Source organism: Balaenoptera borealis (genome assembly GCF_965194805.1).
Source record: "Balaenoptera borealis genome assembly, chromosome: 2".
NCBI classification, from domain to species: domain Eukaryota; kingdom Metazoa; phylum Chordata; class Mammalia; order Artiodactyla; family Balaenopteridae; genus Balaenoptera; species Balaenoptera borealis.
In genome coordinates this window covers 175,187,737-175,200,853 of record NC_138867.1, presented here as the reverse complement: position 1 = coordinate 175,200,853, position 13,117 = coordinate 175,187,737, and positions in this window count along the sequence as shown.

Sequence of the window (13,117 nt, the reverse complement as noted above, 5' to 3'; positions counted from 1 at the left end):
ATACTATACTGTACATTTGTTAAGACGGTGGATTAAGAATTCTCACCACACATACACACAAACAATGTGAGGTGATGGATGTGTTAACCTGGAAACTCCAAGATGCTGAAGAGACTGGATTGCAAAACTCTTGCATTGCAAAGTGCTTAATGCAATTATTTACTTATTTCAACAGCTTTATTATGATATAATGTACATATTATACACTGCACCACTTTAAAGTGTATAATTCAGTGGGTTTTGGTATATTTACAGATAAATGTAATCATCACCACAATTTTTGAACATTTTGGTCACATCAAAAAGAAAACTGTCTCCCCTTTATCTGTCACCCCCCAATCGTCCCGTCTTCCTCCTCCAAACCCCAGCCTTAGGCAACGCCTAATTTATGTTCTGTCTCTATAAATTTGCCTTTTCAGGGTTTTCATATGAAAAGAATCCTAGTATCTATGGTTTTTGTGACTGACTTCATTGATGTAGCATAATTTTTTAAAAAGGGACAACTGTGTTGTAGCAGGTATCAATTGTTCATTCATTTTTATGGCTGAAATATATTCCATTGGATGGATAAAACATGTTTTGTTTATATATTCATCTGTTCATGGATATTTGGTATGTTTTCACCTTCTGGCTACTATGAATAACATTGCTATAAATTTCATGTACAAGTTTTTGTTCCAACATGTATTTTTCTTGGGCATATACCTAGGAGAGGAACTAATGGATCATATGGTAACGCTAGGTTTAATTTTTGAGGAACTCCAAGACTGCTTTAGAGAGTGGCTACACCAGTTTATATTCGCACCACGTTTATGAGGGTCAAATTTCCCCCCATACCCCTGACATTTGTTATCTCACTTTTTGATTCCAGCCATCCTAGTGGTTTGTTTTTTTTTTTTTAATAAATTTATTTATTTTTGGCTGTGTTGGGTCTTCGTTGCTGCGCGTGGGCTTTCTCTAGTTGCGGCGAGTGGGGGCTACTCTTCGTTGCGGTGCACGGGCTTCTCACTGCAGTGGCGTCTCTTGTTGTGGAGCACGGGCTCTAGGCGTGCGGGCTGCAGTAGCTGTGGTACTTGGGCTCAGTAGTTGTGGTTCGTCGGCTCTAGAGCGCAGGGTCAGTAATTGTGGCGCACGGGCTTAGTTGCTCCGTGGCATGTGGGATCTTCCTGGACCAGGGCTCAAACCCGTGTCCCCTGCATTGGCAGGCGGATTCTTCACCACTGTGCCACCAGGGAAGCCCCAGTGCCAAGTTTTTTTGATCCATTCACTGTTTATGGACACTTGGGTTACTTCCACCTTTTGGCTATTGTGAATAATGCTAATAGACACACGAGTGGACATATCTGTTTGAGTTCCTGCTTTTAATTCTTTTGAGTACTTACCCAGAAGTAGAGTTGCTAGATCAAACAGTAACTCAGTTCCAAATTTTTGATGAACTGCCATGTTGCTTTTCATCCTGGCGACACAATTTAATAGTCTCAGCAATAGCACACAAGGATTCCTAAGGGTGTTTTCACTTTCTGGATGGTGTCCTTTTTTTTTTTTGGCCGAGTGTCATGCGGATCTTAGTTCCCCAACCAGGGATCAAACCTGTGCTCCCTGCAGTGGAAGATCGGAGTCCTAACCACTGGATGACCAGGGAATTCCTCGATGGTGTCCTTTGAAGCACAAAAGTCATTACTTTGATGAAGTCCAATTTACCTATTTTTCCTATTCCTACCTATTATTTCCTATTTCCTACCTATTACTGCTCTTGGTGTCATATCTAGCAGTATTTTGCCAAATCCAAGGCCAGAAAGTTTTCCCTATGTTTTATCTAAGTATTTTATTTATCTATTTATTAACATCTTTATTGGTATTATATTGTTTATATGTTTTTTATTATTATATATGTTTAGGTCTTTGATCTTTTTTGGTAAATTATTGATTATGGTATGATGTAACGGTACAACCTCTTTCTTTGCATATGGCTATCTACTTGGCCCAGCACCGATTTATGAAAAGAATATTCTTTCCCCATTTTTGGTACTTTTGTCAAAGATCAGTTGACCACAGATATAGGGGCTTATTTCTCAGTTCTCAATCTGTTCCATAAATCTGTATGGTCTAGCCTTGTGTCAGTTTCACACTATCTTGATTACTTTTGCTTAGTATAATGCTTTTGTAACAGGGAAGAGCCAAATCTGACTACACCTTGGATCTATTTTTTTTACTTCAACCTTTGTTTTCCGCTGCTTTTGTTCACTAAAAGGATACTGTCTATACATAATGGCCTGCCTCGGGGAACCCTGCCCCTCTGCCTGAATGTTGAACCAAAGTGCCTTTGTTCAGGGAAACACCCGGAACCTGTCCACCTGTGGATGGCTACAAGGAAGAAGAAATTAACACATCCCCTCCAGGTGATATTTGCAAAACTTATGGCCTTTTTACTTTACTTCCTCATCTCCTCCCCCTCTCTGTGTTATAAAAGAAACTGGCATCCAAACCCCAATAAAATGGTTATATTGAGACTTTGGTCTGCCATCTTCTCCATCGGCCGGCTTTCCAAATAGAGTCGTGTTCCTTGTCTCCGATTCACTGGCCTGTCGTGCCGCGAGAAGAGCGAGAGCTTGGGCTCGGTAACACTTTGATGTCAGGAAATGTTAATACTACTACTTTGTTTTTTTGGCCGCACTGAGCAGCTTGTGGGATCTTATTTCCCTGACGAGGGATTGAACCCAGGCCTTTGGCAATGGAGTCTCGGAGTCCTAACCATCGGACCACCAGGGAATTTCCTGTTTATCTTTCTCAAGATTGGTCTGGTTATTCTAGTTCCCTTGAAATTCCACATAAATTTATGAAACAGCTTGCCAATATCTATAAAGATTACAGCTGGGATTATGATAGGTATTGTGTTGAATCTCTAAATCATTTTGTGGAGTAGCAGCAACTCAACAATGTGAAGTCTTCTGAACCATGAAATTGGGAGTTTTCCCATTTATTTATACATTTCTTAATTTCTTTCACCATGTTTTGTAGTTTTCAGAGGATTTGTTTTGTACTTTGAGTTTAGTTTGTTGTTCTTTTTCTAGTTCTCTGAGGTGTTAGGTTGTTAATTTGATGTCTTTCTTTCTTAATATAGATGTTTATCACTATAAACTTCCCTTTTACTACTACTTATACTGCATATGAGTGTCCTGTTTGGGTATCCCTAGAAAGTCTATCTTAAGTAGCCTGTGTCTAGCAACTCTCTGTTTCAATTCACTCTTTTTATACTGGAGCCCTGTTGATATGGTGGGAAGGTGTTTGGGTGGGAAAATGTTCTTTTATGTTATGATTAAACTTGTAATGCTTTGGTGGGACAAAATCCCTTGACTATAAACTTCAGAACAGTTTCTCGGCAAAAGATTTATTCCTCATCTTTTGTAGAGAGGAAATTTGAAGGGTGTGGGAGTTGTCCTCTTTCCCCAATAAGATAAGGTTTTAGCAAATAAGTTTTCTTTAAGGAATGGCCTGAGTTACAGAGAACAGAATGCTTTGTGTGTTTATCATTTTCTGCATGAAGAATGAGGTCATTTTTTCCAGTCTTCAAGGTGAGAACCTGCTTCGGATCCTGCAGGAAAAATTGATGAGTTTGTGGGGTTCCTTAAGACTCAACTCACTAAAGCTTTTAACTCTCAAGCGAGTCCAATCTGGGTCTCCAGTAAATTCATTGTTAACAGTTTCTGTGCTCCTAGAGTTTGTGGACTCCAGTTGTTTCTCCTCCAGGTAAGTGGTTATTCTCTGTATTCACCTGTCTCTCATTTTTGGGAGCATTGGTATGCCATGTAATCTCAAATCTCTCTTAAATCTAAGAACAGGTATTGCTTTTCAGGTTCATCAGGTATTTTCTTGTTGTGAAGACAAGAATGATCACTCTGAGTTTTTATATATTGGAACAGAAATCATCCATTCACTTGTGTTGCTCACTTGTGAGACTACAGCATTTTTACTTATTCATTCTACTGCTAGAGCCCATGAAGGAAGTTTCAAAGGTTTTCTTTTGTGACCAATGCATCTAAAAACATTATCATACGTGGATATCTGTATTTGGATTTCTTTTCCTCGTCTTCTAAAAATCCCCTACCCTGAATGTGTGTTTATAACCCCAAAGACATGTTCCATTGTAACCACTTTCTGTTTTATCCCTGCCCTTTGGAGGCAGGATCAACCCCCTACCTAAAATGAATCAGATGTTAAGACTGCTGTCGCCACATGCATAAGCAAATTAAAAAAAAATTATTACACAAAGGTACTTTCTAAGGAATGTAGGGTAAGTGGTTTGAGGTGGCTTGAGCAAAGGAGAATGGGTTGGCCCTTTAATGTGTACAGGGGTAGAAGCTGTAGGTTTTCAAGTTTGGACCATGCTACCTGCTGACACAAAAAAGACAGGGGCATATGTCAACCTTCCTAACTTGTTTACCCATTGTGGGCCAGGCAGGGTGAGCAGTTGTCTCAAGCAGATTGAGTCAGATATGAAAAATGAAGTCAGTGTCTTTCCTAATGTTTACTGACTGAATGATGACACATCTCTGTAAAAAATTAACAAATAGAAACCACAATTAAAATAGAGTTGAGAGACCAGAAGGGAGAGTTCTCACATTCTAGGACATAGCCAAGCCCAACAGGAAAAAAAGAAGACTCCTCTTGGTTCCTGGCAAGGACTCATTCAATGAAAAGCCATGGACTCTTTGTTTCCTACAGGCCTCCCATCTTCCTTTCCCTCTCTCTGAAAGTGTTCTTTCCTTGCTGTGTGGGGACTTGCCTATGGCTTGCCATAGTTCCAGACCCTGAATTGTGGTTCTCTGCTGATCCCAAATAGACCCATCTTTGCTGGAGAAATATGTAGCACAAGCAACATAATTCAGATGACAATGCCTGAAGAAAATATTTGAATTCAGTTATCCCAGGGTGTTGGAGAGAGCCAGGTAAGTGTCAGTATACTTCCAGAATTCTGTTCAAATATTTTAGTAATGTAATTACTTATTTTATTTTTTGCCCTTTAAAAAATTTTTTTTATTTTACATTAGAGTACAGTTGGTTTACAATGCTGTGTTAGTTTCAGGTGTCAGCAAAGTGATTCATTTATACATATACATATATCCATTCTTTTTCAGATTATTTTCCCATATAAGCTATTACAGAATACTGAGTAGAGTTCCCTGTGCTATACAGTAGGTCCTTGTTGATTATTTTATATATAGTAGTGTGTATTTGTTAATCCCAAACCCCTAATTTATCCCTTCCCCCCACGTTTCCACTTTAGTAACCATAAATTTGTTTTCAAAGTCTGTGAGTCTGTTTCTGTTTTATAAATAAGTTCATTTGTATCACTTTTTTTAGATTTCACATATAAACAATATCACATGATGTTTGTTTTTGTCTGGTTTACTTCACTTAGTATGATAATCTCTAGGTCAATCCATGTTGCTGCAAATAGCATTATTTCATTCTTTTTTACAGCTGATTAATTTCCCATTGTATATATATATCACATCTTCTTCTTCCATTCCTCTGTTGATGGACATCTAGGTTGCTTCCATGTCTTGGCTATTGTAGATAGTGTTGCAATGAACACTGGGGTGCATGTATCGTTTTGAAGTATGGTTTTCTCCGGATATATGCCCAGGAGTGGGATTGCTGGATCATACGGTACTTCTATTTTCAGTTTTTTAAGGAACCTCCATACTGTTCTCCATAGTGGTTGTACTAATTTACATTCCCACCAACAGTGTAGGACGGTTCCCTTTTCTCCACACCCTCTCCAGCATTTATTGTTTGTAGACTTTTTGATGATGGCCATTCTGACTGGCATGAGGTGATACCTCATTGTAGTTTTGATTTGCATTTCTCTAATAATTAGTGATGGTAAGGATCTCTTCATGTGCTTCTTGGCCATCTGTATGTCTTCTTTGGATTTAGAGCTTCTGCCCATTTTTTAGTTGAGTTTTTTTTTTTCTTTTTTTGATATAGAGCTGCATGAGCTGTTTGTGTATTTTGGAGATTAACCTCTTGTCGGTTGCTTCGTTTTGCAATTACTTATCTTAATTTGTTGTCTCATTTGTGGTGTTCCTGGGGCACCTTGCTAGTGGAGCCTACCCACATGCAGCCAGCAACGCTTTTAGGGGAACAGAACTCTCTCTGATGGCTAATAGTCAAAAGCCAAGTGGTCATCAGCTACCATGACTGCCAAGGAGTTTTCCCTCAAGGAAAACATCTGAAGTATTAGCTGTCTGCCACCTATAATTAGAGTGTTTTGGACATTTCACGATTGGCATTAATGGTGTGTTTGTTGAATGACATCATGTGTGACCAGGTCAGTGCCAGTGACTTTCACTACAGTGAGCACCTGAGTGCAAATGGTAGGAAAACAGCACATTCGTGTTGGATGAGCTGGAGGGATTTTGAAGGAGGGTGCCCAAAATGAAATACTGACATGCAGGGTACACAGATTACAGGTGATGTTAGGAGGAAGAGCAGGGAGTGGGATAAAACAGTGGTGGCCAGGGTGCACCATGACAATCAACTGAAGACCTGCATGAGTGACCAGTCCGACAGAAATGTCTGGTATAGAAAGGCCTCTACTTATAAGGTGCCAGTAAGCCTGATGATCAGACCAAGTTATTGGCCCCAAAGACTGGGGGAATGAATCTAAGTAATGCCTCAAGCAGCAGGAAGACCTAACTCTAAGAAAGCAAGGTTTAAGTGGGTATTAAGATAACCTATGAGGGTTGTATACTAGGGTGGTAAGAGAGGTACAAGGTCTACCGAATGTCTTTTTCAAGAACCCAGTGTTTTTCATAATTCAGTTGATAATATCAATAATATATAGAGTGTCTTGGTGAGTCATTTCATTTCGGTTTCAGTAGGTTCACGTATGATAGAATGAGTAATTACTCTATACAAGTATCTACCATAGTCAGAGCATAGCAAGTAGTCAGTAGAGGGGGTGAGGGGCCCTAGAAAGTCTGTTTGACTTTCTGACTTCCCTGGTGGCGCAGTGGTTAAGAATCTGCCTGCCAATGCAGGGGACATGGTTTTGAGCCTTGGTCCGGGAAGATCCCACAAACTGCGGAGCAACTAAGCCCATGCACCACAACTACTGAGCCTGCCCTCTGGACCCTGTGAGCCACAACTACTGAGCCATGCGCCACAACTACTGAAGCCTTCATGCCTAGAGCCCGTGCTCCGCAATGAGAAGCCACTGCAATGAGAAGCCCATGCACCGCAACGAAGAGTAGCCCCCGCTCGCCGCAACTAGAGAAAGCCCACGTGCAGCAATGAAGACCCAACACAGCCAAAAGTAAATAAATAAAATAAATTTATAAAAACAAAACAAAACAAAAAAACAATGGATCTCCATTTCCTTAAAAAAAAAGAAAGTCTGTTTGCCATCAGCTGTAGGGACCCTTTCCTTGGTCAGGAAAGTATGTCCCTTGATTATATTATCAGTGTTGTGTTTGTTCACATCAAATGCATCATTGGTTGGTCACTAAGTTAGCCATGGCAGAAGAGGGAAGTCCTTTGAATTTTGCTTAACTTTAGAAGTCTCTACATGGTTATGGATTACAGGGGCTCACAGGGCCAAGGTTAATACCATCAGATCTCAGGTGCAATGATATGAGCCTCTGCAGACTGAGGTTTAATATGTGCAGTATAAGCAGTGGCATTGATTTGTACTTGGGTATTGTGAGGCAAATTATTCTCAGAGTTCTTAATGCCAAAGGGGGCGACCTTGTTTTTATTGGTGAGACCAGACAGGTAGATCATGGGCAATGGCCAAATGATCTCTAACACTGTGCAGGTGAGTTAGATCGATTCTTGGGCAGCGACTTATCTATTGCTAGCATGGTTGCCTGGATTTTGACCAGTCTAATGCCTGGGTCCAGTCTTAATCATGGATGGCCCGTTTGATCTAGGGACAGAATGCAGCATCTCCACAATGGAACCCATCAGAACTGGTTATGGCACATTGTCCATAAAAAATACCAACTTCCTGGTCATTCATCTGCTCCCAAGTGACTCCCAAAGTGGATAATGTGCCTAGAAAGTTGGCCTCTTCCAGAATGGATTGCATCAGACAATACAGGAACACATTTTCTTGTCTAGGTGGGATATGCCAGAGGTGCCATTTTTGACTATTCTGTAAGCACCAATGTATATTTAATGAGGAGACCTTTGGTTGGAAAGCCTGAAGGGTCCTGCATTCATGACCAGCCCCAAGACCACTGCAGCCCCGCAGCCTTCTGTGGCAGGACCCAGCCCACTCACTAGCAGGCTGGCACCAGCCCCAGGACTCCCTGGGCCCCGGCCTGCCCACCAGAAGGCCAACACCAGCTTTGAGCCACTTGGGGCCCCTCAGCCAGCTGCCACGGGATCCAGTTCCACCCACCGGCAGGCTGACACAAGCTTTGGAACACCCTGAGCCCTGCAGCCAGCTGTGTGAGGAACGAGCACTGCCCATCAGCAGGCTAACACCAGCTCCAGGACTCTCAGAGCTCTGCAGCCAGAATTCCCAGGATAGGGCTCTACCCACCAGTGAGCCAGCACTAGCCCCAGAAACCCTTGGGCCTTGGCCCTACCCACCAATAGGCTGACACCAGCTCTGGGACCCCTGGACCCTTCAGCCAGAGACTCCAGGATGAGCCCTGCCTGCCAGTGGTCCAGCACCAGCCCTAGGACCTGATTTCACCCCCCAGTGGATGGGCACCAGCCCCAGGATCTCCTGGGCACTAACCCTGCCCACCAGTGGGTAGACACTAGCACAGAACTACCATAGCCCTACAACATGCTGTAGCAGGGCCCAGCCCACCCACCAGCAGGCCAGCACCAGCTCTGAGACACCTCAGGTCCCTCAGCCACCCGCCCAGGGATCTGGTCCCACCACCAGCTGGTTGACACAAGCTTTGGGAAACCCCAGACACTGCAGCCAGCTGTGCCACCAACTGGTCCTGCCTACCAGTGGGCCAACACCAGCTCTAGGATCCCCAGGGCCCTGCAACCAGAGATCCTGGGACCCGGCTCTACCCACCAGTGAGCCAGCACTAGCCACAGGACACCCATAACTATATCTACTTGCTTTAGACTGTCATATAAAGTCAAACATATTCTAAAAGATATATTAATACATTTTTTACTGCCCTCCTCCACATTTTGTGATTTTGATGTCCTATTTTACATCTTCATGTTTACCCTTTTGCTGTTAATTGTAGTTATAATTGCTTTTACAAAAATTTTTTGATTGTTTTTTAATCTACGTACTGGCTTATTAAATGATCTTCAATCCCTTTGTATATTTGCCTTTCCTATTGTGATTTTCCCTTTCCTATAGATTCATGCTACTTTTCTATTTAGGAAAGACCTTTCAATATTTCTTTTAGGTTAGGTCTAGTGTTGCTGTATTCTTTTAGTTTTTGCTTGTCTAAGAAATTCTTTATTTCTCCTTCTATTCTAAATGGTAATCTTGCTGGGTAGAGTATCCTACGTGACAGGTTTTTCCTTTACAGGATTTTGAATATATCATGCCACTCCTTCCTGGACTGCAAAGTGTCTGCAGAGAAATCAACTGATAGCCTTATGCAGGGTCCCTTGTAACTGACTCTTTGTTTTTCTCTTGCTGCCTTTAGAATCCTCTATCTTTAACTTTTGCCATTTTAATTATGATATGTCTTGGTATGGGTCTGTTTGGGTTCATCTTGTTTAGGACCCTCTGTGCTTCCTATACCTGGACATCTATTTCCTTCTTTAGGTTTGGGAAGTTTGCAGCCATAATTTCTTCAAATACATTTTTCAACCCCCTTCTCTTTCTTCTGGAACCCCTATTATGCACAGGTTGGCATGCTTTATATTATCCCATAGATCTCATATGTTGCTTTCATTTTTTAAAATTTGTCTTTCTGTCTGCTGTTATGATTGGGTGATTTCCATTATTCTATCTTCCAGATCACTTATTCATTCTACTGTGTTATTTAGTCTGCTATTCATTGCTTCTAGATTGGTTTTTATCTCAGCAATTGAGTTGTCTAATTTTGACTGTTTCCTCTTTACAGTTTCTAGTTCCTTGCTACAGTTATCTGCTTTTCTATAAATAATCTTTCTTAATTCCTTTAGCATTTTTATTACCTCCTTTCTGAACTTGGGGTCTAGTAGACTAGTGAGATCTGTTTCATTATTTGTTCTTTTAGGGGATTTCTCTTGTTCTTTTTTTTAATAAATTTATTTTATTTATTTATTTTTGGCTGTGTTGGGTCTTTGTTGCTGTGTGTGGGCTTTCTCTAGTTGTGGCGAGCGGGGGCTACTCTTCGTTGCAGTGCGTGGGCTTCTCATTGCGGTGGCTTCTCTTGTTGCGGAGCACGGGCTCTAGTCACGCGGGCTTCAGTAGTTATGGCACGCAGGCTCTAGAGTGCAGGCTCAGTAGTTGTGGCACATGGGCTTATTTGCTCTGCGGCATGTGGGATCTTCCCGGACAAGGGCTCGAACCCGTGTCCCCTGCATTGGCAGGCAGATTCTCAAACACTGTGCCAGCAGGGAAGCCCTCTCTTGTTCTTTTAATTGGGAGTAGTTCCTCTGCTTTTTCATTTTACTTACATTTCTCTGCTTCTATGAATTTAGGAGAAACAGTTACCTACTGTGGTCTCAAAGGACTGTTTTTTTTTTTAAATTAATTTATTTTATTTATTTATTTTTGGCTGCATTGGGTCTTCGTTGCTGTGCAAGGGCTTTCTCTAGTTGTGGCGAGCGGGGGCTACTCTTGGCTGTGGTGCGCGGGCTTCTCACTGCGGTGGCTTCTCTTATTGTGGAGCACGGGCTCTAGGGCGCGCGGGCTCAGTAGTTGTGGCACACGGGCCCAGCTGCTCCACGGCATGTGGGATTCTCCCGGACCAGGGCTGGAACCCGTGTCCCCTGCATTGGCAGGCGGATTCCTAACCACTGCGCCACCAGGGAAGCCCTCAAACGACTGTTTTTATGTGGGAGAGTCCCTGTGTAGATTGCGTGAGTCCAATATTTTTGGTTTGAGGGCTGTTTTTGGTACGGATGCCAGCCACATCTTTCCTTAGAGTGTGCTGGCCGTTATCCCCTTGTTAGGGGGTGTGACAGGTGTTGTGGCGACAAGCACCTGCACTGGATGTTGGGTTGGGCCTCCTCTTTGCTAAGTGCTGTCAAAGCCCTGTTGGGGGTGGGGTCTGCTTAGCAGTTGTTGGGGTAGAAGCCCTAAGGGTTGGGTTCAATAAGGCTCTGTTGCCCTTAAATGTGTGCTCTGTTCCCGAGGAGATGAGCACTAAAGCAAGTGAGGCCCGTGTGGTCACAGTGAACCTATGCATCACCCATGAACGCCTCTGCAGTTCTGCCCAGAAGCAGCCCAAGGTCACATCCCTTTCTCCATTGTCTGTCCCAGACCTAGTGCTAGGCTGGTGCTGGGGACCAGGGTGTTGTGGCTTCAAGAAGTGGTTGTGCTGCCACCTGGGACCTGGGCTCCTTCTGTGGTAGGGCTCTCCCAGGACCTGTCTGCCCCAGATGCAGCTCCAAGCTGTGGTGTAAGGTGGGTGGAACCAGAGCGCTCCCTCCTGGAGACATGTGATTCTGTGACACTGCCACCCACTGCCTGGTGTGCGGCCAACAAAGTCCTCTACTGCTGGACTCACCCCTGCCTTTTCCTTTTTTTTTTTTGGCTGTCCCTCTCGGCTTGTGGGATCTTAGTTCCCCAACCAGGGATCAAACCCAGGGGCCCCAGTCTTACCCACTGGACCGCCAACAAATTCCCAGACCCACCACTGCCTTGGGCAGCTGATAATGGGCTCCTATGCCAGCCCCGCCCCTGCCACGTGCATGCTGACAACGGGCTCCAGACCACACCTCTGGCCCTCCAGGCTGTTCCCCGAGCAGCTAGGCAGAGTCCTCTCCCAGGGCCCATCGTGCTTACTAGCAGACCGGACCGGCGTGGGTTTTGGGCTGGGAAGTGCAGCCCTCTGCGCCAACCTCTCCACTCTGATTGCTGGCAAGCCAGCATGCACACGCCTTGTAAGCAGAGTCCAGGCTCCTCCAGCCCCTCTCTCTGTGCCGGTGCACCTCCCAGCAGGCAATGGGGTTTCACACAGTGAGGCCCTGCCTATGCGGACCCTCCCTCCTTCACAGATTCCCTCCTAGGGGAGCCAGTCCTATCTTGATGCCTATTTTTTTTTTTTTGTACATGCCACGTGGCATGCGGGATCTTAGTTCCCCGATGAGGGATAGAACCTGTGCCCCCTGCAATGGAAGCCAGGAGTCTTAACCACTGGAATGCCAGGAAAGGCCGTATGTGGGGATCTTTTTACAGGTTTAGTTGTATGAGATCTTCTGGGGAATTCCCTGGTGGTCCAGTGGTTAGGACTCGGCGCTATCACTGCAGGACCCGGGTTCGATCCCTGCTCAGGGAACTAAGATCCTGCAAGTCACACGGTGTGGCAAAAAAAAAAAAAGAGCTCTTCTGCCAATTTCCATTTGGTGTTTTGTGAGAACTGTTCCTTATGTAGATGTATTTTAAATGTGTTTGTTGGGGGAGGTGAGCTCCACATCCCGCTACTCCATCATCTTGATCCACCTTCCAACCCATGTTTATTGTTTTTGCAGTTTATCTGTTTACAGTGTTTGAAGCATAAAGAAACCTATTCTCTCTTCAATTACTCAGCCATAAAAAGGAACAAAATTGGGTCATTTGTAGAGATGTGGATGGACGTAGAGTCTGTCATACAGAGTGAAGTAAGCCAGAAAGAGAAAAACAAACATCTCATATTAACGCATATATGTGGAATCTAGAAAAATGGTACAGATGAACCTATTTGAGGGCAGGAATAGAGACGTAGACGTAGAGAACAGACATGTGGACACAGTGGGGAAGGGGAGGGTGGGATGAATTGGGAGATTAGGATGGACATATATACACTACCATGAATAAAATAGATAGCTAGTGGGAACAAGCTATAAAGCACAGGAAGCTCAGCTCCATGCCCCGTGATGACCTAAATGGGTGGGATGGGGGTGGGGAGGGAGGTCCAAGAAGGAGGGGATATGGGTATCCATATAGCTGATTCACTTCATTGTACAGCAGAAGTTAACACAACAT